The sequence below is a fragment of the Megascapheus bottae genome, chromosome 23, assembly GCF_031878675.1.
Source record: "Megascapheus bottae isolate mThoBot1 chromosome 23, mThoBot2.hap1, whole genome shotgun sequence".
In the NCBI taxonomy this organism is placed as follows: Eukaryota; Metazoa; Chordata; class Mammalia; order Rodentia; family Geomyidae; genus Megascapheus; species Megascapheus bottae.
In genome coordinates this window covers 3,187,497-3,193,513 of record NC_143531.1, presented here as the reverse complement: position 1 = coordinate 3,193,513, position 6,017 = coordinate 3,187,497, and positions in this window count along the sequence as shown.

Genomic DNA, 6,017 nt, shown 5'->3' with positions numbered 1-6,017 from the left:
GAGTCATAGGTATTTGAAGGTGGGTGCCTCGAGCTTGCCAAATGTGCTGAAATGAGTGTGTGTGTGTGTGTGTGTGTGTGTGTGTGTCTTTCCAAGATGAAGTTGTATTTTTTTAAATCTATTTTACATTTGAATTTGTCAATAAAATTTACCATTAAAAATTGATTAGGTTTTTAAAAAAAGTCAACTAAAATCCCTAAATGATAGAACCACCCTACAGAGACTTTATCTTATGATTATCCAATCAATGCAACTTGTTAAAAAAAATTTTTAATGACAGAAATAACCACAGTGTCTTATGGGAACGGCGTAGAGGACATTTGCTATTCTGGTCACGGCTGACTGCGATCTGTGCTTTTTGTAGCAGTGGCCTGATTTCCTTTGGGGGAATCGCCTCTCTCCCCTAGAGTGTGATGCCCGTGGACTGTGAACGCCGGGACTTCCCTCCACGTGAGCCCAAGCCCACTGACTTTCTTCCCAGTGTGCCAGGATTGACAAGGACAGGCCACCCGCCTGTGCTTCCTTTGTCCTCTGTTTTTTTCCTAGGGCTTTGCATCTGCAGTGGGTGGCACAGCAAGTGGACACAGGGTCATGTGGAACTGCTTTGTCTGCCTATTGCCAAGTCTGATTCTTCAGCCTTCCAGAAACTTAGTGAATTCCTATGGCCTGGCACTTCATTTTTCTTGGTTTGTTCTTTCCCATTCCCTTCAGGACTAAACTATGGATTGCTTTATGGGAAGCATCTACTAAAGCTGAGTTATTCAGCGGGCCCTGAGATTTATGTATATAGAGATCTATCTGTCTGTCTCATGTATTAATCATATCTATCATTGATCATATTTATCATCTATCCTATCTCTCTAGCTATTGAGCTATCTAGATATCTAGCTATCATTTATTCTGCCTTACTGCCTATTTATATAACCTATGTATCGATCATATCTACTATCTATCATCTGTCATATCTATCATCTATCCATCTATCTACCTACCTACCTACCTAATTTCTTCTTGTAAGGACTTTTGTGATTCACTTACTGCTTACCCCTCTCTGCCGTGGAATCTCCTCTTACCCCTTCCTGATTCACTTCACTCCCCTGTGTCAGCGCCATGGGTTCCTGACTCTGTACAGTGGGTCGCACCATATAAGTTGTCTGAAGAGTTAGGAACACCTGCCAGAATAGTGAAGACAGACAAAGCTAAAAGCAGAGATGAGTATCAGGAATGTAGCATGTCACAACCCAGGCTGACAGGGAGACAGTATTAGAGAAGAGTCAGGAAGAGGCACAAAATCAAGAACTAAGGCGTTTAGGATGGGGTGTCACTGCATACTGAGAAGATGAGGTCTGATTTGTACTGGGGCTTCTCATGTGTTTTTACAGAACTGGGACTACTCTGATAATGGTGCCTGGAATTCCTATCACCACCCAGTTGAAATAATATGGATTTTATTAAAATTCTATTTTGTCTTCCTCAAGACATTCTGACACCTTATCAACACCACAGGACAATAAGTAGTATAGTACAGAAGTCCCAGCTACTCAGGAGACAGATCTGAAGGATCAAAATTTGAAGCCTGCTCAGTCAGAAATATTTAAGAGACTCCATCTCCAATATTACCAGTAAAATAAAAGCTGGTCTGGAGACATAGCTTAAGTGGTAGAGTCTGCCAAGCAAGCATGAGAATTAGGGGTCAAAATTCCAAGATGAGCTGTGGAAAGTAGAGGGAAAGAACCTGAGTAGGCAACATAACATTTACTATTTACTTGAGCTCTGAATGGACAGGCATACTTTTGTTGTTTACTTGGTGAATAATATTGAGGAAGTTATTAAACCTCTGTTAAACTCAGTTCTTATATTTATAGCAACTTACCCAGGTCTCTTGTATGCTGTAAGTACTCAATAAATGAAAGCTAATAATATCATTTAGAAACATACGTGTGTGTGTGTGTGTGTGTGTGTGTGTGTGTGTGTGTGTGTGTGTGTACTGGGGCTTGAACTCTGGATCTGAGGGCTATCCCTTAGCTTTATTTCACTCAAGGCTAGCACTCTACCACTTGAGCCGCAGCTCAACTTCCAGCATTCTGCTGGTTAGAGATAAGTCCCAGGAACTTTCTTGCCTAGTCTGCCTTCAAATTTCAGTCATTAGAGCTCAGCCTCCTGAATAGCTAGGATTACAGGCTTGAGCCACCAGTGCCCGCTGATGCCAAGTTCTTAATTATTCTGCATCTTATACATAAGTTCTATTTATATTGTTGAGTGTTCTGGAAAACAGGCAACTTTCTTCAAAACACTGGGTTTGAGGGGAAGCTTAGGGTCCCTGGCTAGGTAGCTAAGAATGGAAAATGGTGGCTGGATCCACTCCAACCTGGTAAGAAAAATGACTCAGCCAAAGATACCTGTCTTGTTCCCATCAGGCCTTGGTCCCTAAGGCATGCACCCTTCATGACCATGGCCCTTGGCATGACCCCCAGCCTCCATCTAATCAAGAAGCATTTCCATGCTCCCAAGTGGGGGAACCAATCACAAGACTATATATACCAGGTTCCCAGTGAGAGACTGTGGGACCCTTATTTGCAACCCAAGGAGTCCTTTAGCTATTAATTTGCTTTCAAATAAAACTACTCTGTATTCTTTAAACACTTTCCTGACCTTTAATTTTTTTCAAGCAATGAAATTAATTCAATATTTTGAATTTTTAAATTTAGTTTAAACAATATTTTTTAATGTGCACCCATCCCTAGACGGTATCAAGTTTATAAAAAAAAAAAAACCTTGTCAACTCCAGTTTCTCCTCTCTTTCTCTCTTCTTTCTGCATTTATGCTGTATGCTTCTCTCTCTTCCCCTCCCCCTTTCTCACCCTCTTCCCTCCTCTCTCTCTCTCTCTCTCTCTCTCTCTCTCTCTCTCTCTCTCTCTCTCTCTCTCTCCCTCCCTCCCTCCCTCCCTCCCTCCCTCCCTCCCTCCCTCCCTCTCTCTCTCTCTCTCTCTCTCTCTCTCTCTCTCTCTCTCTCTCTCTCTCTCTCTCCCTACTCCCCTCTCTTTCTCTCTGTCCATAGCAGCACTAGCAGGGAGGGTAATAGCAAACATTGACAGAGCAGAGAAACACAAAATTGGGAACTAATTCACCCAGAGCAGGCTGTTTCCTTCTCTCCTTTGTCAACTGTCAAGACTTTCATACAGTAAATGGATTTTCCTGACCATTAGGTAAATAAATGATTTGTTAGGGTCACACATATTTTTACAGAATAGCTAATAATGACATTTTTATTCCAGAGAACCCTGGAATGCATGGATGGAGGCTCTTTGTCATCCTAGACCTGAAAAAATAAACTGAAATTTAATTTTATTCAGCATAAATTATTAGCTGTGCGTTCTTATTAGTTATCAGTTATTGAACAGATTGACTAGGAGATAATTCTACACCTTACAAAAAAATTGCCCCCCACCTCCCGCCAGGAAAATGTCATTGCTCCAAGTTTTTGGTTTGTGGGTAAGATACCTCCCTAAATTACACAGAGCTTATTCAGAAACATATTTATGACATGAAACCTGACTTCTTAGTATAGGTGTCCAATTTGTGCACTGCCCAGAGATGCTCAGGGTTGTGCCCAGGCACAATGGAAGCCCTAAACCCAGCCCTCACTATAAACCCTAAGCCACATGCCTTCACCCCCATAAATGCATCCGCTATGCCAGTGGTAGCTCTGCTGTAAGCTAAGCAGACTTACCTGAGACCAAGAACTCGAGAAAGAAAGTGATTCTCCTAGAAGAAACATAAAGTAGAAAAATAACAGAAGTAATGCTTTTTTCCTATAAAATTGAACATACAGTTTTGATTTATTAACAATGTTTCTCTCCATCTCTCTCCATGGAACTGCTTTGATCTATCTTGTGATACCCAAGACGGATGAGGAATTGATCCACATCACAGAATCACATCCTTAGCACAGATGTTCATGTTTATCGACATTGATAATAGATTCGTCTCCATGGCTCACCACAGTTTGTTTTCTTAGACCACAGCAATCTCCTGGATCTGTGAATGATGTTTTCTATAAATAACAGCCACATACTCCAGCTTTCACATATTCCAGCATGTTCTCTAAACATAGACTGAAGAGACAAGTAATCCCTGTTTTTCTTGCTGTATATCATAGATGCTAATTCAGGCTGAATGTTCCTTATTCTGTCTCAGCACAGCCTTGGTTATTTTGGGTCTGGTCACAAAGGTCACCATATTGCTTTTCGTGCTTCACAGTGAACGTCCGGCCACCCCTTCCTGTGGTCACAGTCCTCAACACATCAACTGGAAGGGCCCCTCAGGGGCATTCTAATCCCAGACTTGGGGGCTTGGAGGCACTTGGCGATTCAAGTCCAAGTCATTTGAAAGTTGAGGGTTTTTTTTTTTTCCCCCTCAGTCCTGGGGCTTGAACTCAGGACCTGGCACTGTCCTTGGGCTTTCTCAAGGCTAGAACTCTGCCACTTGAACCACAACACCACTTCTGGCTTTATCTGTGTCTATGGTGCTGAGGAATGGAACCTAGGGCTTCGTGCGTGCTACGCAACACTCTACCAGTAGGCCACATGCCCGACCAAGTTGATCTTAGACCTCAGGAAGATAGACAGTTTGGTATGAATAGCTAGAACTAAACTAAGAGATGACCGGAGTATGTGATTAATACAAAATTTATCAGTGACTTACTAGTCTCATCCTCCCAACCCAGTCCACCCTACCAAATAACCTGGTTAATATGGGAGCAGACCTATCAACCATATCAGGTCTGCCATTGGTGTGTTCATAATGTCAGCATTTCCTTTCAGTGTGTAAAATGTGGCTTGACCTCCTTTCCATTATTTTTCCCTGGATCAATACTTTGGGATTAGGACTAGCTAATACCATCAGACAGATTATGTGACTGGTCCACAGAGAGATGCAACTCAAACTCCAGTCTTAGTGCTCACTCTATTTTAGCCATCTTTAGATTGGTCCCCACAAGAACTGGTAGACAGAATAGTGGATCAGAGAGAACATCAAAACTTGAAGAATTGCCTCCTTTCCACAATGGAACATTCGGTGGTTGCTTAGTGTCTCTGAACCTCAGTTTCCTTTTCTGGAAAATGAAATACCCTTTTAGTTTCCATGCTCTATGATCTAATGATGAGCAGAGTCATCTGGATTCTTTTCTTTGTTTTGAGTACATTTTACATACAGAGGAAATTAGAAAAGTTAAGGTACATTCTTTTATTTCTTCTCTGTATTTCTTTTTTTTTTTCCCCTTTCCATTCCTTTAGTCTGATGCCTTTGGTGAATCATTTACTGCTATGCGAGTCCTCATTTTTTTTCAGCAGCAAAATGAAGAAAAGAATGCTGTTTCTGCATGATTTTATTGAGACTCTCAGCTTCTATCATCATCCAATAAATGTTAAAACAGCATATCCAGAGAGCATGCCAGCCTTATAAAGTCGTAACGGCTTTTTTTCCCCCTCCAAGTTCTGGGCCTTGAACTCAGGACCTGGGTGTTTTCCCTGGGCATTATTTTGTTCATGGCTAGCACTCTCCCATTTGAGCCACAACTCCACTTGTAGCTTTTTGGTGGTGAATTAAAGACAAGAGTCTCAAAAGGATGGGGAGTGTGGCCCAGTGGTAGTGTACTTGCCTAGCATGCAAGAAGCTCTGGCTTCAATTCCTTGGTACCACATACCCAGAAAAAGCCAGAAATGATGCTGTGGCTCAAGTGGTAGAGTGTTAGCCTTGCGAAAGCCCAAGGACAGTGTCCAGGCCCAGATTTTAAGAACTAAGACTAGCAAAAAAATCATTTAGTGCTGTTCCAAGGGTGATGTACAAAGGGGTTACAGTTACACAAATTGGAGTGATCTAGTACTGAAGGCTTAATGTTATTTTTTTCCAGATTGGATAGGAACTCACATCCTTTGTCCAAGTTCCACTTTAAATGTTGACCTTCCCAATACATGCCTCTTAAGTAGCTGGCATTTTAGTTGTGAACCACTGTGCCT